At 43.1% G+C, this 22,600-nt stretch overlaps 1 protein-coding gene across 8 annotated transcripts in view; it reads left to right on the plus strand.

The window, feature by feature from the left end:
• DAB1 (DAB adaptor protein 1) overlaps positions 1-22,600 on the plus strand; it is a 474,659-nt gene that overhangs the window by 211,309 nt on the left and 240,750 nt on the right. For all 8 annotated transcript variants that reach the window (XM_074906113.1, XM_074906114.1, XM_074906115.1 and 5 more), the window contains exon 3: positions 16,953-17,024. The gene's annotated coding sequence lies outside the window, so the exon portion shown is untranslated. The remainder of the gene's footprint in view (positions 1-16,952; positions 17,025-22,600) is intronic.

Here is a 22,600-nt window from a genome sequence, read left to right on the forward strand (position 1 = left end):
TTTTCATGGCACTTCACTCTGGTGCTCGCTCACAAAGTGCTGTGAATGCATTTGTTCTATAAAGACACGGGCTTTGGTTTAGTTTTTTGATATCGCCACGTTTCTGGGTTTCTCTCTGATTTTTATTCTTCGTGCTGTGCCTCTCCCCCATCGTGTTTTGGTTTGATGCAAGCTTCTTAGTGGAAAAGCAGTTGCTTAGGGAAATACGATGCCTATCAACTGTCTGATCACGGCTATCAGTTCATGGAATTAAACCGAGACTGTATCAGTGTAAAGGCTCCACGAAGAAAATTTGCTTCATAAAATTCATCTTGCATATCATGACTCTCTTTGTCCGTAGTGTGCAGAAGCTCACTGTTCTTCTCCCATAATCTACTGAATAATAACAGTTAGCACTTACATCTGCAAATCAATACGCAGGCTTCAGCTCCCGACCATAGTGAAAGTTGTGTAATTGTATTAAACAGTAACCATTACCTTTCATGCCCGTAACTGATCGTTGTGTTCTGTATTTCTGTCGAATTTATAGAATCATAGAATAGTTTGGGTTGGAAGGGACCTTTAAAGGTCATCTAGTCTAACCCCCCTGCAATGAGCAGAGGACATTAAGAAATTTGACGACAATCACCTCTTGAAGCTTTAACAAAAGGCAGAAATTCCCCTGGTGCTTCTGGCAATTACACATTATTCTTCCCAGAGACAGAAGATTATTTGCTGATTCCTGTTTGCTGATTCCATTATGTATGCTCCAGTACATAATGGTTTGTTAATCCTTTAAAACAGCATAGCTAGAAATATTCTTTTGAAATTATACTATTTTGATTCTATTAAAAAAAAAAAAAAAGCCATCAAAAATGATGAATTCCATAGAGTCTCTTATAACCACTGGGGTTTTTAATGTGATCGCTATCAGGAAACTTATCATTACAGTAGCTGGACTGTGTGCTATGTAGTGAACTGTTTCCTTTTGAAGATACTAATTTTCCTTCCGTCGATTTGATGTGATATGCTTGCAGTCTAGCTGGGCAAGAGTAATAGTGGTGATGAAGACAGCTTGGTGTTTTATTGTGCTCTAAAATAATTCCATTAAGATCTAGTCTCTTTCCTGAGATGAATTCCTGTTTCTCTTCTGCGTTTGCGATCACTCAGCTGTAAGCTTCACCCACAGCCCTGTCCCAACGGAGAGCCGTGGGCTATTTTGGCCTTATTAAAGTCAAGTTTTACACTCTCATTAGGTTGCACCTCAGCCTTGCTTGCAAAAAAATCGCAGTGCTGTATAATAGCATACTCTGCAAAATGGGATTAGGACCTGGCAAACAGAATGTGATGAAAAGTTTAGCCTTACCTGCCTTTGTAGTTCTGTGCAAACCTCACCCTGCTAAACTCAGCCCTGCGCTCTGCCGCGCTGTTCTGCCCAGCCCCCCTGTGCGCAGCTCACGTGCCCACGCTTTGGAGTTAGCTTAGCAAGCAAAAAGCATTCCTTATGGAAAAAAGGCCGTAACAGTCACTGAGAAGCTCTGCATCGCTTTCCCTCCAACCTATTTCATGTTCCTTGCGCCCATGCTTGGCTCACGCGTGGATGGTGGCGATGCCATCCTGCACAGGTCACGCCTTGTGGCTGCTGCTGTGAGTTTGACAGGGCAGAGCAGCAGAAAGTTCCACTCCAGTCCCATCCCTGCTGTAGTGGGTGTTGTCCGTACAAGCTGTAATAGGTAGTTCCTTTCCTGCAGAGCTCGCATCCAGACGAGATGGAGACTGCGAGAGTAATATTATCCATCTTCTACAGATGGGGAAAAGAGGTGCAAAGAGATTAAAATGCCCAAGGTCGCAGAGGAAGTCTGTGGCAGGACCAGGAATTGAATTCAGCTCTCCTGGGTCTTCGTCCAGTGCTTCAATCACAAAGCCCGCCCTCGCCTCTATGCTTTTCTATTATTTAATCAGCTGAAGAAAAAAATGCAAATTGATTTAATTAAAGGAGAGAGCAAATTTCTAATTTCAGCTTGGATTCATTCTGTGGTTATGGAAATTTTGAAGAATGGAGAATAAACATCTGTAATTTATTTTCCTGACAGATGTGTTTTCATTTACACAGCTGTGCAAAAATTATATTTATATATTTAGTGACGTATAATTTTAGCCTAGAAACAGATCTGATGATGGACTACGACGAGGTGTCATTTTCTGGTTTGCAGAATAATCCTCTTTCTGACAAAAAGTCGGTCATGTTTCTTCCCACAGACATGGTTTCTTCCTTTAAAGTGTCTCTCAAAATTATTTTATACTTGATGAAGCAAATCCTCCAAAGGCTTCATTATTCTGATGGTAGCATCATCTGATTGAATATTTCAATCATAATGTCCTTTGGAGAATTTTAGCAGTTTCCACTTGGGATTTTGGAGGCTTGGATTCGTGTGTGTTCCCAAGGTTTTGAGGAACGGGTGTAGGAAATTCAGATAATTTCAGATGCACAAAGTTCATTGGGGAGGTAGATGTTAATGTTTACTCTAGCCTTGATTTAGAATACATTAGACTGCCTCTTTCCGATGCAAGAAATGCAAATGTGGCTTCTTTGGGCTCTGCTCAGCAAAGCGTTTAAGCATGTGCTTATTTTTAAGCACGCAAGTGTTGTCTGAGCATGTTCCTGCCACGCATCATTAGTGAATTGCAGAGGTCGGTGCAATAAAGTGTCACTCGTCAGATCTGACTGCTAGGGACATCAGCAAGAAAGTGCATGCTTCCAGATGCCAGGAAAACATTTAATCCTTGTGGCGCGTGCTGCCCAAGGCTTTCCCTGCGAGTGCTCTACAGCAAACTCCTCCTCTTATTTTGGTGTCGTTCCCCTTCGTATGGCCACGTTATTGAGAAGCTGTGGGCCCTCATGCTGCAGGCACTTGGGGACACGCTTCATTTCTATGCGTGGCAACAGCCTTGTCGGACTGAACGGAGCTGTGCGTGCGCTCTGTGGCTGGTGTTTTGCAAGTGTTGGTGAGATCGGAGCCTCTGTGAAAGGCAGAAGAGGAGGAAAGCAGCTTTTCTGCCTTCATCCTTGATGTTTCTTCCTCATTCGCAGAAAAAATATCTTTAGATAATTGTGAAAAAAATCTGTGTTTGTTTTGATAAGCAAGTTCCGACAAGGATGCCAATTCTAGAGCTTTTTAAAGAGCTAAGACAGTTCTTGGTAACCCGTTGCCTCCTTTTCCCCCTTTGCATCTCCTGGAGAATGTATGGAAGATTTTGACATCCACCTTCGAAGGAGGAGCTCCTCAGTCTTACATTGCCACCTCTGAATTGCCGTGTAGCTAAGGACTACTTGTTAAGGTTCTGCTTATTTCAGGCTCACATTAGGTTTTTATGAACTTTAATGAACAGTAAGTAATAAATTTGCTGAAGAAATTGGGTTAGCCTGTGATTAACATTCAGAGTGATGCAGATGAGTGTACCAATGATGGGAACATGTGCTCACATCACGATGAAATGCAGATGAGAGGCCCTGGAGCAAGCCCAAGGATGTGGGCCAGCGCAGTTTCATCTCTGTCAGCTTTAATCTGATCTAAAGTGCGAGTGCTACCGGCCTGCAGAAGGAATCTCAAACCTTGGGAAGACCTAAATACAACTTCTGTTTTCTGTTAGAGACTATTAAAACATTTTCTTTACCATCAAAGCTCCGCAATATAAAAGCTCAAGACACTGTATCTAAAAAACAATGTTTCTAGCAGTAGGGAAGAGGGGGGGAAATGGTTGGAAGATACCTCTTGATTTGGTTTAGCTTTTATAACATGCTGCTTTACTGAGCAGTCATTTTAGTCAATTGAAACCCAGCTGAGCCTCATCGTCTTATGACAGCGCCGTTGTACAGAACAGAGAAAAAAAATCCACCACCACCACCCCCCTCTTAAATGAAGTGCAAAGTAATGCTAGGAAAGGAAAGAATAAATCAATTTTAAGTGGTAATCTATGAAGTTGGACAGAAAATGATGAGAAATGAAGCAACTGGTCATAGGAAATTGACCTTGAAAATGGTGTTTATCTTGCGGACGCAGCGGCAGGGCCCCGCTGCTGCTGCAGGCCAGTGGCTGAGGGGGGAATTTAAATCAGAGTTTCTTTGCTTTGAATCTCAGTTGGGTTTGGGGGGAGTTTCTTTTAAGACTGTGTTCTCTGGCAGTTACGCCAGTGGTGCTGCTCGTCAGCATCTGGCAGGCAGGATTTATTCCTTTGTGGCAGTCTCGTATTTTACTCTGTTGCTTGAAAAGCTGTGTCTGTTTGGGGGTGGTAAGTGCACGGGGTCAGAAGAATAGCCGTGATTGTGTAATAGATGCATATGCTAGGAAAAGAGATGGTATTTTTACCTGACTTTAATTTCCGTACAAATAAACACATTAAAGCAAGTAAAAGGACAAATGAGTAATAGACATCACCTCTGCTGTTTTAAACTGTAACACCTACTTACACCAGAAGGATGGCTATTGCGGTATTATATACATCTTTATTTACAGTAAAGTATAGAGGGGTGTGGGAGGTGGAATATATTGAGTTTTCACTGAAATTCCTCTAGCAGAAAACAATTGACAATGTATTTCCATGATTTGCGTCTTCCTAGGGCAGATGGTCAGGAGTCCTTCAGATGAACTAAATGCTTTTTGGTTCAATTAATGACCCTCTTGTTCTGCCTTTTTGAGCATCAGCTGTGTCCATAAGTGAGCCATATGCAATTCATTGTGGTGGGTCATCTCCTGTTCTCAGGCACCTGCTTCCCAGGTGTCTCAGTTATTCCCGGCTAAAACATGAAGATACAAGTAGCCATCTGCCACGCCACGGGGACTTCATGGTTTTGATGGCCAGCAAAATAACCTGATATTAACACATTAACTTTGCTGAAACGTTAGAAATCTTTGTGTCAGTTCTAATGTGAGCGATACAAGTGGGCTATCTGGTTTACTCAGTTGGTTAATATAATCACTGACCTCCTTTGCCAGCACTGATTCTCTTCCAGTGTAAGTCAGAGAGAAAACACTGGCAGGAAGGTCTCTGGGGGTGCCCGGGGGTAAGTGAGACCAGGTCATAGCCCTTAAGTGCCCTGTATTGTGTCTGATGACTTGTCGTAGACTTTGTCTTGCACCTGAGCTTCTAAGAAGCCTGAGGAATTGCTCATATTGGTCATTAAGTGATGTGGGCCAGGCAGTATCTGCAAGTAGCAGTTGCTTCTGCTTGTACAGCCAGCATCCACCCTAGCTCTGTGTACGTAAGGGCTTATTTCCCGACGTGGGACCGTGTGGGGTTTGGAAATGCCCCAGCTCCCAGCTGAAGGCTTTTCCCTTGGCTGGGAGCATTTCTTGATCTGTTTGGTCCTGCGTATGTCCACCGGGATAGGATCTGGGCTGAGCATCCAGAGCAAGAGAGGGGAGACAAAGGGAGAGAGGTGGGAAGTGGGGATGCTGCGGTGCTCGCCAGCGAAACTCTAGGAGGAGAGGGAGAGGAGCCCCACTCGCTGCAGCTCTCCGTGGAAAACTCATATTGATCAAGCGCCGGTGACATTCGGGTTGGTTCTGTTATTACAGCGCTTGTGCTCTGATGGAAAACTAACAAATAATAAATTTAAGCAACGTTTTCAGACTGTGCAAAAATCAAGAATTTTGAAGCAAGCCTCCTCCAGATATTTAAAATTCAGTGAGCTTTTTTTGTCCTGGGTCTTGAGATGTTAATGACTTTGACTAATTGTCAACACCACCAATTACTATGACTGATACCTTATCATTTCCCACAATGAGCAATGCTAATTAAAATTGATTGTGCTGCTGTTCTGGCACAGCAGCAAGTTTCCTTTTCATTTTTTGTTTAAACATGAGCTTATTGTGCCGATTTGGTGAATTAAATAAGGAAAGCTCATTATTCTGATGTTTATTTTTGAGCAGGGGTTTTAAGCCACATTGGAAGCCTGTTAGAAGTGTTGAAGAAATAGAAGAGCTTGAATGAATTGTATTTTTTGAGTACCGAAACATACACCTAATAATAATATTTAGCACTTTTATACCACAGTGCTTTTTACATGATCACATTTCTGTACAAATGTAACTACTCCTATTATCTCTGCTAGGTGGGTAAACACTATTACTTCTGTTTCACAGATATTGAGGCTGAGACAGGAGCTTTGATTCTCTAATAGCAGTGCACTTCAAGCTATTCACTTCAATTAGATTACAGATCTCTGTCTTACAACAGTGTGAGCTGGGTAAGTTATGATTTGCAAGACTGGCTTGCTTGAATTTTATACAAACTTGGCCTTCTATTTCTCACTTTTTTTTTTTTTTTTTTTCCTTGGAGTGTGAGTATTTATTTCTCCCAAAGATAGGAAAAAGTCTTCCTTGCTGCTGGCCTTCCCTGTCCTGGGTCTGCCCAGTAAATGTTGATTCCACACGTGCAGGGCAGAGCCATACAGGAGGGCTGGAGCTGTGCAGCTTTGTCTTCTCCTTTTCTGTGGTCTTTGCTTCATCAGCTGGATCTCCTTGTGTCAGGAAGGGCTGTTCTTTATTGGGAAGAAGCTGCTTGCCGGGAGGAGAGACAGGTGGATTATAGCATGGGATGATACTCTGAAATTTAGGTGTTGTATATCTCCTGTGCAGCGCTGCAGTTGGATTCTGAATTCAGCTGTGGGTTTTTTATGTGAACTTTTCCACAAGGAATGTTTATGGGACGGGTTATCAATGGAAGATGTACCTGGTTTTTGAACTATTCTCCTGGTATCCTCTTCTTAAGTGGCTGATTGTAGTTAATAGCACAAGTCCATGACCTTATTCTGTTGGAGATTGATTTAATCTGAACAATTGATTCCTTCCATGATCGATATGTAATGAGTTAATATGTAATGGATATAAATGCATGGAATTGCCTGAAATATTCCTTACTTTCTCCTACTTAATCCATAAAATGAGTCAACTACTTCATGATAGATATTAGAAAAATGTTTTTAAAGAATTCTACACGTTGTACTTTTTCATAAACAAGATCTCTCTTAGGTCTTAACAGAAAGGGAAGTTTGTCTGCATGGTATCTTGTATGAGCAGTTAAAGAGGAGTATGCCAATCAGAAAATGTTTTACGTTTAATTTGGAAAAAAACTTTTAAATGTCTGGCACTTGAAAGCAAGATAAAAATATTTATATCACAGATATACCAATAACAAAAATCATATCTGAAAAGTAAATATTTCAGTCAGGAACACTATTTCTTGATTATTTACAGCTACTTGTATTTTTCTTGAGTGTTAATTTGTCTTCTGATCCTGCTATGAGCTAGGAGCAACCTTATAAATTCATAGAGCTCCTTATGCCATAGTGCCACAACTGACTTCAGTGCAGATCCTCCTTGCTGCAAAAAAAAAGGGGTAGTCCTGCTTTCACCACCCCTCTTGGTTTGGCTCTCCTGCTCCACCAACAGCATTCATGGGGACCTAGATCAAGTTAAAAATCTGTCTGAAAAATAAGTTTTAAAAGAATATAAAAAAGAAATGTTTTCAGTGGTGACCTGGTGTTTGCTGTGGGGTTTCTGCATGGTTATGTCACAGCCCAGGTGGCACCAGGCAGTGGAGACGGAGGGTCAGGGCTTTGGTGTGGGGTCTTGCAGCAAGCCCACCTCCACCGCAGCACCACAGTTTGGTGCCTGGTTGAGCTGACCCTGCAAGCAAGACCTGGCGCTGTTTCTCTAGGGGTGCTTTCCTGAGCCTTTCACCTAGGTTTATTTGATTATGTTGGGAAAGTGCTAGGAAATGGTTCTGGAGAAGTGCAAACTGTTCTGACTAGACTTGAGCACTCCCTTTTTTTAGCAGTAAAAGAGCTGGAAAGCGTGGTGGTGTGTGTTCAGCTGACATGCACTGATGGCACCATTACCAGCAGGTAGGGTGTTGCCATTAGCAGGGAAGCTGTGCCGAGTGTGTTTTCTTGAAGCATATCGGACCTAATTCTCCTCTCATCTCTACGGACTGCACTGAAGTTGCTCATGATTTACACTGTAGAAAGAGAGAAATCATGGATGACTGGCTTCCTCCGTGTAACAAGCTGTACGTGGGAGCCCAAGTTTTTACTTTCTTCTCTATTTCCAAATGTCCCCTGGAGTTTTGTTGTGAAAAGTCGGTTATGAAAATCGAGAGTGTGAGGGGGGGAATATGTCATTTGGGTTGTGATTTGCTGTTAATTAAACTTTAGTGTGACACATCCTTTATGTCAGGGGATTCCTGATTCTCATCTCAGTGGCCTGGTAGAACGGAGGAGCATCTCCATAGAGATCAATGCTCATTATTATTTTCCTCATTATCATCATGATCCTCATGAGTATTTTTTCTACAACACTGGCTGTGGAACAGAAGTGTAGACAGAGATGACCCTTGTCCGTCCCTGTTCAAAACCTTTCATTTTTAACAGATGAGAGATGCAAAGGCTGGGGCGGGGAAAACGACAATAAACTTAAGGCAGAGAATTAGATCCAATTACTCGGAAGTCAAAATCAGCCTTTCTCTCCACTGCAAATTACATGATGAGATAATCAGTTTTCATTATTTTCATCAGAGCACAAGCACTCATACAGAGGTTGAAGCCCACAGCGCACAAGATGCTGATGGATGTTACCAGACAGGTTTTAGCTGGATGAAGCTCACACATCTGTGCAAGTGAGGGACTCAACGGGAGATGGGAGTGGAGTCTGCCCAAATGACTGATGAGACAAACGGGGAGGGTGGTCAAATTTAGTAAATGTTCCAAGATCTGGCATGGAAGGTAAGGTTCACAGCCTTGACCTGTTCATGTTTAGTAACCTCACTGGGATTTTGAGAACTGTTCTTTCTCCTCAGTTGCAGGAGTGTTATTGCGGAGGAAATGCTCATTTTACAGTCTCAGACCTGATCTATGGTTTTAGGGTGGCACTGTAGGTGGCAGGGAGCCCAGTATGATTTTCTTTCCTAGCTGTAGCTCCTCCTTGAGGTACAGGTGGGCTGATGTCAGGAAGGGGGATCTTGGGTCTTGGAGGAGAACCAGCAGAAGCAAGGCTCAACTCCTGCTCAGCACCCCTCGAAATAACCTCCTCAGACCTTATTCACCACAGCGATGCTGCTGGCATAAAATGCCAGGAAAGGGCAGATGCTGCCAGAAGCATCTGTGAAACAAATTCAGAAAGATCGTCCAGATGTGGAATGACATTTGGGGGCAAACCCAGGGGCAGAAGACCTGACCAAAATCCCACTCTTGTCTGAATGATAATAAATGTAGGGCTTGAGAGACTCTGGGCTCGGACTGTGATTGCAGACATACCCTGGCAAGTCAGTCTGTTTCTGGACCTCTTTTGTGCTATGTGTGGGACAGCAAGAGAAGCATCTGCACTGACGTGTACCTGTGGGAGACCTCAAACACAGCAAACATTTGATGATCTGACCACCTTGTTTGGCTGTTTGACCTCTTGTAAAATCTGCAGAAAGGACCACAGAAAAAGAGGTGTCCCTTCAACTTAGGGACCTTTCTGCTTAAAAGTATTTAAAATCAGTTCTTTTGGATGCTCTGGAACAGAAAAGACTCTTGCCAACCTGACAGGTCATTTCTTCTGGTTTCAGATGTGGGAGGAGGGGTACAATTTCTGTGACTCGTGTTCTGACAACCAACTGATAATCCTACAACCATCCCCTCAGTGCTGGTAGTTTGTGCTGATGGGAAGTCATCTGGGGGTCAGGAAGCAGATGGAGTTGTTAAGGCTCTCACGTAGAAATGGTGGGATACAAATATGTTGAAGTAGTTGCAGGCTGTACCACAGGAAAAGCTGCAGCGCTCTCTTTGGGGAAAACCACAACTCAGAATATAACAGCTCTTGAAAGCTTTGGGGTTCTTGGAACTGATCAAAACTAGTCAGGATCAGCCTTACTTCCAGTCTGATGAAAGAGGTGTTAATCCTGCTGCTCATAAAGAATTTAAGAATAGAAATGTATGAACTGCAGCCTGGAAGATTAGAAGAACATTTAAATAAATGATAGAGGCTGGATTGACAGAAAGCCTGTCACGCTGGGATCAACTTTTCTCTCTTTTGGACTAACCAGTTCCCAGTTCCATAGCTTAAAGTTATGAGAAGCACTGTTGTAATAGTGGTTACCAGGATCCCTGCCTGTGGCCAATGTCCAGTGGTCCCTGTCATGCCAGGTCCCTACATGCACTTAACACTCTGTGGGATGCTGGTTTAACAGCAGGATCTTCCAAATAAACTCTTGGAAAGAAAGATGTGCCTGCCAGGGAATGGGTAAGTGTGGTGGATTGACCTTGACTGGCTGCCAGATGCCCACCCAGTTGCTCTCACTCTCCCTCCTTAACAGGATGGAGGGAGATGTGGTGGAGGAGCTGATGGGTTGAGATAAAGACAGGGAGATCACTTACCAGTTACCGTCATGGACAAAACAGACTGGACTTGGGGGAAATTAATTTATTGCCACTTAAAAATAGAGTAGGATGGTGAGAAACAATGACAAAACCCAAAACATCTGCTTCCCACCTTTTCCCAGGATGATCTCCACTCCTTCCTTCCCAACTCCTCTACCTCCTCCCCTCCAAGCAGCACAGAGTGGGTTGGAAAGGGGGGTTGTGGTCAGTCCGTAACAGCCCATCTCTGACACTCCCTCCTCCTCACACTTCTCCACTGCCCCAGCGTGAACCCTTCCATGGGCTGTGGTCCTTTAGGATAAACCTTCTCCAGCGTGAGCTCTCCATGGGCCACGGTTCATTCAGGAAATATCCTGCTCCTCCAGTGTGGGGTCTCCAGTGTGGATATCTGCTCTGGTGTGGTCCTCTCCATGGGCTGCAGGGAAATCACCTGCTCCACCATGTTGTAGGAAATTTGCCCCCATGATCAAGGCTCTCCTCTCTACAAGGAAGCAGCTTCTGCTTGTGGAGGCGTTTGCAGCTGGCAGCACTGGGAACCTGCACTGGGTTCGTGGATCCATGGAGGAAAGAGGTGATTTTTTTATGTGTTTTCCCAGCAGTTCCAAAACACCATCTGTGCCTTGTGTCTGTCACATGGTAGCTGTGGTCACCCCTTCTGGGAGTCATGTTAAGTTGCAAGCTTTTCCTAAAGTAATCTTTTTTTGTTTAAATGCTTATGTAAGGGGTTAGCTGTGATTCAGAATACTTCAGTATAGACAGTCTTGGCTTATAAAACAGAGAGCAATGCTAATTTGTTGCAGAAAACAAATAGAATAGTTTTTTTTTTTTAAAAAAAAATTATTTCTTTGCAAGTTACAGAATTAATGCATCACTCAAAAAAAAAAAGCCAAATTTCTTCCTTCCCTTCTTCAAGTGTTGAAAATCTTCTCAGGTTCACTATGTTCCTCATTTTTGCTGCATTAGTGGGCACTCCCCACTTTGAGCCTTGCACATCCCAGTGTGCTCTTAACATTTGCTCCAAGAACCTGCTTTGGGGAGATGTTTTGGTTGCACCAAAGCGTTTTGTAGATCAGCCTCTGGAGGTAAACTCATGTTGTATTACAGTGTTTGCTGCATGTAAGAAGAGGTTTGGGGCTATTGTGGACTCAGAGAGAGTGGCAAGCTGCTCCCTCTTGTGTGAGCGTTGTAACTCAGTATGTTTGTGTAGCACATGGGTTAATGGACCACGGCTCAGACTTGCTGGTAATCCCGGTGACTGGAGAACTACAGTGATGTTTGACCTCTTCTGGCCCCAAACCAGAGTGGTGTCCCCTTTGGGTGACATCTCTGCTGCTCTTTGCAGCAAGCTACAAGTCTAAAGCTTTTTTATGCACTTAAAATGGCTGCCAGGGAGAGGACGCATAAAATACTTCTCGCTTGTGAAAACCTCTTTTATGTTGATGGGTATATTTTAGCATTATGGGTTTTCCTAACATATTTTGTTGAAAGGTGACGAGATTGCCAATGTGCATCAGTATGTGCTGAGCAGCTGCTGTCACACCGAGCTGGGTGTTGGGGTGGCTGTGAGGTTTGTGTACAGTAATTTGCCCCTCTAGAGCACGGCACGGCTAATGAGCACAGTCCCTCCAGTCATAGGAAGCACACAGACACTCATCAGAACAGATCGGAAACAGCCTCTGCTGACCAGACTCATGAAAAAGCTGTATTTTGTGGATGGCAAATAGCAGAATGTTGCATATTTTTCATTATTAACTCCGAATCCATACAATTAGAGGTAAAAAAAGAAAATAATATATTTTTATCCATTAGGTCTAATGATAAAATAATACCCAAGGAAAATATTGATCCATACCTTGACCCGTCTCTCTTATAAAATGGGAATTTTCATTGTTTCGCTGATTTGTCAGTGCATTGTGTGTACTGGCGTTGACAGTACATCTTGTATGAACGTCAGCTCTACTGTCCTCTTCCCTTCCTCCCATCAAGACTTACCTCTTTTTCTTTCCCTTCCTGTGGGTGATGAGTGTGTCTGCTCGATGGATAGAAAGGACAAAATGCCTTCTTATGACACCAGAAAGAAAATGATCCAGGGAGTTACAGACCACTAAGCCTTTCATTTGTACCTGGTAAACTGGTTCAAATGATAAGAAAAAAAGAAAACATTTGGGAGATGCTGATAAGATCAGGCTTATCCAGTAGAAAGGTACTGTAGGATATGGCTGGAAGTGATAGGAAAAGCCTAAGTTTGATGACCCAGCAGGTCACTTACAGTCTTTCACTCTTAATCTCTTAGAAGTCTTTGAACTTGTCAATAAGAAATGAAGAGAGAGGAACTGGCTTATCTCATTTATTTACGATATTGAAAGGTCTTTAGCAGGGCCTCTCATAGAAAGCAGTCAAAAAGACAAGGTAGACGGGTGAAAGGGAAAAGTATAGTTGTGAATCAAAACCTGAAGCAAAGATTAGGTATAACCAGGCAATTTTCACCGTTGCAGAGAGTTAAACCTGGGGTTCTTTGTATGTTCCCAAGTCCTATATCAGGTCTTTGATCTGGGATGGAAAAGAGGCAGAGGAGTGGCCAGGTTTGTGAGGAGCAAAAAGCCACTGAGGTTGGTCCAGGGAAGGCGGTGGGGAAGGTCAAGAACAACCTAGACAATGAATACGTGACCCAACATCCAGAAGATGTTCAGTGTCAGTGTATGGCTTTTGCTCACCCTGTGGTTTCTGATTGAATTTGCTATGGTCAAACCAGAAATAAGAGTGTTCAGTTCTGCAGTCCATGTAGGAGAAGATCTTCTTGGGGCTGCTAATGGGCAAAGAGGTGTCCTCACCCTGATAACCTCCCCAGGAGGGTCTGCAGTTAGGGAGAACTGTACCAGTGACTTCATATTCCAATTAATGATCCTTTATCAGAAGTACAGAAGAGTTAGGCACGCACACACATACAGAGTATGAGCTAAAAAACCCACAATGGCACTCAGCATCAGAGGAGTCCCGTTAGTGAAAGAACCCAAACTAAGAGGCTTTACACATGAGTATGAACAATTCCCAAATTACTACTGGGATTTAAGTTAGATTTTCTCCCCTCCTTTAGACAACGCATCCCGTTTCTTTTAAATAGCCATGTCTGTCTCTTTGTCCTAAATGGAAATTTTGACTGAGTGAAGAAATTATTTGTTTGCTTTGCCTGTTGCTCCGATTGTCACATCTGAGTGTGTTCCCTGCACCACTGATTTAAAAGACCACCACACCTCTGAATTGATGGAGCCTCCTGCCTTCCCCTTCCCCTTCCCTCTGCCTTTCCCCTCTACCTTTTAAGCCAGAAAATTGCTACTGGATGTCCCTTTCAAAGCCAGGGACTGAAGTCTTGAATGTTGCTAATCAGCAGCGAAAGTCTTTTAAGGAATTGAAACATTTCATTGTTATGATTTGGGAAACAAAAGCTGAATAAAAACTGTTAACTATGGAATTCCACTTTATTTTTCTCTAATGCAGGCTAAGCTGCCTTACAGCAATCTTTTAAATGTAATGATTGAGACTATTATAGGAAATACTATACAAAGCAACATTTTTTTTTGCAGCCTAAATAATAAGTAGGGCAAGGTTTTAAATGAGGCTAGAGTAATGAATGCTGTACAATAATTTTGATGATAAATTTCCCCGGAGGATAAAGTGGAAGAACAGAAGCAGGCTGTATTTAATCATGCAAAGTTAAAGGAATGCAGACCAACAAATATTTAGAGATGTACAGCTTTTCTAACCTTTCCTGAGAGATTCTTGCCCCTTTTTTCACCTGAGAAACTTAGCAGAAATCCAGGTCTTTCAGTGTGTAATAATTAGGAGGAGGAATTGATCAGGTAGGGTCAAGTGTTTCTTTGATGGAGCGCTCAGAAATTCCTGCTTCCTTGAAGGCTGGAGGACTCAGACAATAAGACGTTTGTTTTTCACAGCTATTTCATCCATCAGCGAGTCTGAAGAGCTTGCTTTGAGCAGATATACAGCATGTGATGACATATTTTGCAGCTGCTCTTCACCTAGTATTGACCCAAGGAGGTATGTCCCCACCATGCAGCAGAAACACTGTGTGGAGATCCTCTTCGCTCCCAAAAGCAATATCGTTGCCTTCGTGCAGTGCTACAAGCAGAGCAGTAAGAAGGTCTGTGCATTGCATTGCAGAGATGAGATCTGGGCTTCCACATACCGAGCAAGCTCAAAATCTTTGCCTTGCACTCCATCACCTTGTGTAGACGTGCCCTTCCCGTGCACATACCAAAGACCATGCTCCTCAAAGGTGATGCTCCTCAGCTGTGGTTTCTTCCAGTCTTTGCTGTTTGTCTTCATGAGACAAACAAGACTTCAAAAACCAAGAGTCTTTAAAAAAGTCACTGCTGGCTTCTGGCTTAGCATGTTCCTGGTTGTTCTGCACAGATGCACATGCTTGTGGTAGAGTTAGGCAATCATTCTATACAGCATAAGTCTGGGTGGCTTTCTGTTTGTTTGTTGTTTGGGTTGTGGTTTTTTTTAATAACTGTTAAAAGTAGGATATTTCCATGGACTTTAGCTCAACCTATGACAGTATTCACTCAGCAGAAGCAAAAACCTGAAGATTTCTGTTCTGTTGATCGATACTTAGAGCATATATTGATTTCCAATTTAGGTGTTAACTTTTTAGCTCTTAGAAATGCTCTTGATATCAATTTTCACCTTGCCTGATGTTCATTATATGCCGAACATTATGATAGCGAGCAAGCTAGGATCTCATCTGGCGAGACGATTAGTTCTAGTGACTTCAAGGCTGCAACGTGCAAAGATTTACTTGTCTTGTGTAAGCATCACACTAGCATAAAATATCTGTGTTTAAGGCAATGACCTGAGAAATGTTCTTATTCTGGCCTTGCACAGGCTTCCTCTAATGTTTCTTGATCTGTGCAGTCCATCCCTGAAATGATATAATAAACTAATTAATAGTGCTGTTTATTACATTCATGTTATTTTCTCATAATAATTCATAGAAAATGAGCCTGAGGTCCGCAGCTCGGGTTGCTGGATGGCCAGACTTTATTTAAGCAATAAGACACACATGGTAAGCAGTGCATTCCTATGTGATTATGCCTCCAGCAGTGTTAGGAGGCACAAGGTCAAAAGGCTGGGTGACTTTAACTACCTGAGAAGTGCCATGTAATCCCCTGCAAATGGACTGTCTACAATGTCTTATTGCTGAATCAGAGAGGGAATTATTTCTTTTTAAAGGCAGGCACATGAATTACTCCTGTAATAGGCACAGGTATGACATCACCAACTGCCAATCAGAAATCCTCTTTGTCTTGGATTTTAACACCTTAATTTCAAGTTCAGGTCATCTGAACAAACTGGTTTTGTTAAAATGGTGTTTTATCCTCTTTGTGCTCAGTCCCATCTGCTTGCTTGAGTGAGGAAAGCACCATTTGTGCTTTGTGTGTGCTATGAACCGCTCTGTAGTAGCTTTTGTATCACCATCAGGCACTAACCAGGGACTGCAAAGTCTCTGCAGAGCTGGTGACATGCAAGCCATGGCCTGACTTGGAGTGCCTAGAACATTATTTAGACTCAGGAGCTCAAGCAAGCGCAAGCAAGGGGAGGGCAGGCAGCAAGGCAAGCACTTCAGGATGCAGGCAGCAGGGCTGGGATTTAAAAATCAATGTATAGCCATCAAATTTTTTCAGCCTAGCACTGTCTTTTCCTTTTTTATTGGCAATCATAACCCCAAAATAATAAAATAATCCCAGTTTACTGTTATTGTTGATAAAATAAGTACACCTAGGTCACAACTTTACTACCCGGAGCAGGCCAGAAGGAGGATGCTGTTTGTCTTAATGATATTGAAAGGACTGTAGGCAGTTACTGCCATTTTGGAAGGGGGGTGGGGGGATAAGGGGCCCCAGGTGGGGAGATTTCCCCCTTTTTTTCTCCCCACTTTAAGCCCCAGCAGAAGAGAAGGTAAAGGCACAGCCCCCAGGAAGCTCTCTGCAGCCCCTTGGGCTCGTTTCACTGCCTTCTAGCCAGCAGTTGCTTCTTCGGCAGGGGAGAGAAAAGCCTGTGCTAAACCTCGTGGTCAATTCCAGAGGATGTTTTCCCTTTGGGAAAATGGGAACGGATTCCAGAGGTCACGGCTCTGCTGGTGTGTGGGATGAGAGCATCTGCCTGTGGGAGCGTGCAAAACCCACCGGTCGGGGGGATGCTGTGAAAGTTGCTGTTCAGTTGCAGAGAGTTTTGGGGGTAAAGCAACGAATCATCATCGTGTTAAGAGGGCAAAAATTTAACAAATAGTTTTAAAGGCTTAAAATAAGTCTGTCTTCATAACCTGACTGCAGTGCTTTTTTCCTTAGATGTGCTATAGAGGTAATGATACGTCTACAGTGAACTCAATTAACCTTCTGCAGCCTTCCGTGTGACAGGGAATCCTAAATCTTCTTTTTTATGAGTCTGCTTGCAAGATTTGAAGCTACTCTGAACTTAGCATTAATAAATGCCATTTCCTAATTGGTGCCCATTTGTTTGTTTGGTTTTTTTACAGTGAGAAGGACATGGTGGCTGTGAGTGGGATCTAGTGTTCATGGTTGAAAAGAGCTTACGACGCAGGAGTGAGGTAACTTTGTTGTATTATTATTATTATTGTTATTATTGCAAATCTGTTGCCCGTGCATGGGTGCCTTTTGGGGTTTCCATTGTTCAGTGATGTTATAAGATGATCTTGAGGTGTATTATTATTATTATTGTTATTATTGCAAATCTGTTGCCCGTGCATGGGTGCCTTTTGGGGTTTCCATTGTTCAGTGATGTTATAAGATGATCTTGAGGAATTTAGCTTGGTTTCTCTGCGTTGTTTTGTATAAACGAACATCCATTGCCAGTAGGAACTGTGTGACTCTCTTCTGTCTGAGACCCAGTGCGTTTTGAGTGTCCTTTGGAAGTTCTATGGGAAAAAGGGAAAGAAGAAAAACTTGTGTATTTAGGCTGCAACAGCTCAGTTTCTCTACACATCTTCCTTCTGCTCTGTGATACATCCTAGTAGGTGCACATCGCATCAGAACACTCAGTAGTGTTCGCTCCTGCTGCACCTCTGAGATCTTCGCATGAATACATTCTGTACGGAGCAAAATGTTTCATCTGGGAGGGAGGATGTCAACGATAAATGAGAAAACAAGAGAAATGGATGATCTCCCATAATGCATACCCCATAATATAATCATTGTTGTTTGATAGAAGAGACACTTCTAGCAACTCTCAGTGCCCTGCTAGGTATGTCTGGATTTATTATTCAAAAAGGCACAATCAAATCTCTTCATTCAGTTGACAAATGGGAGCTATTCAATTCAGTATCTGCCTCTTATTTATAGCATATAGTGGGGTGATTTATATGCTACTGCAGATCTTCCAAAACAGCTTTAATTAGCAGCATTGGCTATTAGAACGAGAGTCCTATAGCTTCCCTGTCATACTTCTAAGCTCCCCTTAAAACTGAATAGAAAGCTTACTCTTTGCCAGGCAATGCTTCTCTATATATTTTTTTTTTTTTTTTTTTTTTTGTAATGCCAGCAAAAAACTGTACCTATGCTTTTGTCGCTCAGAGGATGCGTTCATGTTTGCAGCTCCGAGGGGGCAGCAGGGGGAGGTTGAGGAAGGTGATGCCTTTTATTGGTGTGCGTTGGGGAAACAGGGCAATTCTTGGGGGGTTAACGCTAACATCACATGGGATCCTGCAAATGTCATAAGTGACTTCAGTTTTGAGAACAAAGTAAGCGCCGAAGATGCCAAGCTTGGCTGGTCAGGCTGCCAGCACCGGCGTTTCTGGAATCTGCTCTGAATTTCTGTGCTTGGAGGAGGATGGATCTGAGAAGGCAGGAGCCCTCATCTCAGCATGTCTTGTGGTTGGAGCATTCACAACATTATTTTTCCTGTGTGCATTGTCTGATGATATAAGTAAGCATTTCCCCAGCTGTTCCCTTATCCGTAGAGCTGCTCTGGCTCGTGGTCTAATTGGTACCCCTGAGGTACAGACCGGAGTAAGGCACGGCACAGAGGTGAGTTCAGTAAAGGCACTAGTTTGAGTCTCTATTATTTTCACGCATCTAGTAGGAATGTAATCCCTTTGAGACCTCTGCCTATCTGTCAAACCTGAGATCAGCCAACAGGTTCAAAAGTTATTTGGGGAAGCGATGACTGACAGGACAATTGCATGTCTCTTTTTTTTTTTTTTTTTTTCTCTTCCAGGAAACTAGGCTAAAAAAGCGCAGAAAACATAAAGAGTATTTTTTTGTGCTTTATGCAGTGTGTGTAGCATGCAGAATGGTCTGTTGTTACATTTCCACTGATCTTTTTTTGACATGAGCAATGCAGTCATTCTGTCTTCGCATCAAATAAGCCTTTGTACTACTTGTCACCGGTGCGCAGTGTCTCTGTATATGTGTAAATTCGATGTTTGCTACAACCCCTCGTCAAGACTTTGCTGCTGCTGCCTGCAGGTGGGCGATTCTGCTAAATCTCTGGGTGTTTTACAGCAGCACGCTCTCAGTGACATTTGGAGAGCAAGAAAACCTTAGAAAACCTGAAGTTTGAGGTTGACAATAATATGAAAAGAGAGGGCGTGAACACTGGACCTGGTCGCAGATGCTTAGTGTCTCTGCTTGTCCATGCCTTGAAGGAGGAGAAGGCAGCAAAACACAACCGAGGGAGGAGGCTCAGTAAAGTTCATGACTGCCCTGACAACGCTACGTTTGTGGTGCTTAGGAGATGGATGGGAAAATGAGGAAATAGGAGATGAAGACGTAAAAAACCCTGCTACGAACAATCCTGAAATACCTGTGGTCAGAAGGAAGGGTGGATAGGGATGGAAATGGTTCCTGGGGTTTGCCACTGGGAGATGATGGGCTTTGTAGCCAGGGTGGAAACAGCCATGGGTCATTCACAAATCAGTACTCACACTGTGAAAAATTCAAAGTCCTCTGGCTGAACATAAGTTGGGGTTTTGTGGTGGGTTGGTTGTTTTTTTTTTTTCATCTACAAAAGTTCTTTCTTTCATCTACAAAAATACCCGTTCAGGTATTTTTATTTCCTTTTCTGAGCATATTGATAAAGCACATTGTTTAAGGAAGCTTTCAAATTGTTAACATATTTGGTCTTTGAGCCAAGTGAATAGTATTTGGTAAGCTGTCTTTGGATATTACACTAAGTGCTTTTCTACTGCAATTCTAATAGAGTGTAGGGCTGAATTTGATAGTGTTACCTATTAGTGATTAGAAAGTGAAGGGCTTTTAGTGCGTCTGTGCTGCAGAATTGGCTTTGATTGATAGATTGGGCATTATGCATTTAATCATTTTTAAATTTGGCCTTAAAGTAATGAGATTTCCTCTTAAAATTCCTCTTTTCCCCAACATTTTGAAAACATTTTGAAGGCGTGAATTGGAGAAGAAAAGAAAGAAGAGAGAGAACAATTTTGTTCATAAACACATAAATTGTTCATTAGTCAGTGGTACAGGCTGAACCCTGCTGGAGAAAGGTACTTTTAAATTACCAAAATATTAACATTGTAATTATTGAGCGTGGATAATAGTTATGAATTATGGATCAGTCAGGTTAGCAAAGTCACAGCTGCCTAATAGAGAAAGGTATGATGGGAACGTGAAGGAAGATGATTGAGGATTCCCTCTTAATGTTTTCATAAGCTTCTCTTGGCAAAGTCGTTACTGCTCCTTCTGCTGGTCCCCGAGAGCTGCAAAACCCACTGAGGGCTGGAGCATCCCTGCCTGAGGAGCACCTGCTCTGCAGAAGGATAATCTCTGTGCCACCAGGGCTTTTTGGTGAGCCAGCCCAGCTGGAAGCCCTAGGTGCTGTGCTTTATTTGACATCACCACTGTTTGTCACCACTGAAAAGTCCTGGTGTGCTCTGAGGCACAGCACCTACAATGAAAATCACTGACATTTTTAAACCTTGTTTTCCCTGAGGAGGCAGTGGAGGGTGGCAGCGATGCTGGAGTGGTTAAGGACCATGGTTCTAACTTTGCTGATGACCCACTATCTCATCTTGAGAAAATAACTTCCCGTCGCCACCTCTCAGTTCCCTTGTCTGTAAAATGAAGATAATGTCATGTCATACCTCTGCACAGTGTTTTGACACCTATGAAGGAAAAGTGCAACCTCGAAGCACACAGAGAATATCCTACTACCAAGCAACTCCAACAGGAGCTCCAGGCAGTGCTCACTGTTAGAATTTTATTTTTTTTTCTCTGTGACTGGGGGTTGCTGTGGCAGAAGGTCTTGCCCTGTCCCTCTCCATTTTATAAGGTCGAGATGCTGGTGATGTTAGCACACAGATGCTCTTCCATCAGTTATTAATTTTGTATCTGGCCAGCTTCTTGCCTTTTCTTCAGCCACATCTATTTTTCGCAGATAAAATCAGCTTGGCTTTTATATTCATTTTTTAGAGGGGAGCTGTAATGTGTTTGAAATGTTTGCAGTAAACTTTTGAGATTCAGTGACCTTTGTTAATCAGGAAGGGGTTTTTTTTTGAGGTCTACAGGAAGAATTAATCATATGTAAACTGTTTGCTGTAAAAAGTCTCTTACTCAATTTGGGATTTCCCAGGTAGCCATTGAAAGGTCAGAGGCTGGAGGCAGAAGCTGTGAGCAGCTGGGAAGGAGGGGAACTGGAGAGCACTGAGGGAGGACAAACCATCTCAGAGCAGTTTCAGAAGTAGGGAGAAACCTGTGGTAACACATGGCATTGGGGAGAGCCCGATGGGTTTGAGAGACTGGCCTCAAGCCAGAAATTTGGAGTACCTAAGGAAACAATATACAGACTAGCAGCATGCCGTTGTACCATGCTCCTATTTGCTTGCAATATTTTGTTGTTTCAAAAGCAAGTCTGCGCTTTCAACAAAATGTTCCTTGCCCCTATGAGAGTTTTAAGTCATATGTGGCTTGAAGGAACCATGAGAATCTTGAAGATATTTGCAGTCAGCTGCTGGTATCTCAGCTGGCAGCACAGCCCCTTCTCCCAGGCCCACAGGGTACAGGAGTCTCTAAACAAGAAGGTTTGTCTCGTGGACCCTGCCACTGTCAGCTGTTGGTGGGAGCAGTGTGTCCCTCCAAGTGTCCACCTAAACCTTCCCAGCGAGGACCATCCAGACTCCAGTCCCTTTCTGCTGCTGAGAGCAAGTCCCAGAGCTGTGCCAGGGAAGGACATCCCAAGTCTCTGCAGAAACCAGAGAAGGTACGGCTGCCTGCACGTGTTGGTTGATTTACTGGGGAGAGGAGGTTAGATGCAGTTCATCCATGAGGTTGCAAAACGTGTGAACTGCATCAGAAGTTACTATCAGTATCCTGGAGCAGCAGTGGCTGTAGAAGCAGAGAAATGTTCAGGAATTTCTAGCTTATCCAGTTGTATGTCCTATACCTTCCTGTCACGCTTTGGAAGTGGATTCCCCCGAGTCCCTTTTCCAGAAGCTCCCTGGGAAGAAACAGAGCTGTCAGTCATGTTGGGTAGTTCATGGTCAGAGTGATGGAAGGTGACTCCAAAGGTGCCAGTGCAGACACCGTGAAAAGAGAGAAGGTCTGCAGGTCTGCTTTGTGTCCTTGCTAAATATGTTTGATGAAGTTTAGCTTGGGGATTTCACAAAACGGCAAAACCCCTGTGAGGTTCTTCTATCAGCCTCTGTAGCAATGATTATGAGGATCTTACAGCTCTAGGTTAAACCCACGCAGGAAAAAGTTCATGGAGAAAAGGACAGTTGTCAAAAGAGAGGGACACTCAATGTCACCGATGTCCTAAAGGCTGCAGTGTCTTGGTGTATGGGGTCCTTCCTAAGGAAGGTCTTTCTCTGAATTTTACAGAACTCTGCATGTTTAAGCCAAACCTCTTAATGTTGTTTTATGAGTTTTGCTGTATTCAGTAGCAGTTTTTACCCGTGAGCCCTTGGCATGCTGTTTCTCAGTGAAGATACTGTTGGGAGATGTCTCACAAATTAGTTGCAGTGCAGTGAAGTCTTTGATTTCCTACTGTGCAGCTCTGTTGTTCACCCCGCTCAGCTTCTTCAGATGATGCAGTGGAGCCTGTTCTCAAATTTGTCTTCCAATTTTTGTCAAATCTTGGAGTATAACTGCATCATGTGTTACAGGGAAGCACGTTTGGAGAGTTTCATTCACAGAAGCACATCCCATGACAGAT

This window comes from Athene noctua, chromosome 5 (genome assembly GCF_965140245.1).
Source record: "Athene noctua chromosome 5, bAthNoc1.hap1.1, whole genome shotgun sequence".
NCBI lineage: Eukaryota > Metazoa > Chordata > Aves > Strigiformes > Strigidae > Athene > Athene noctua.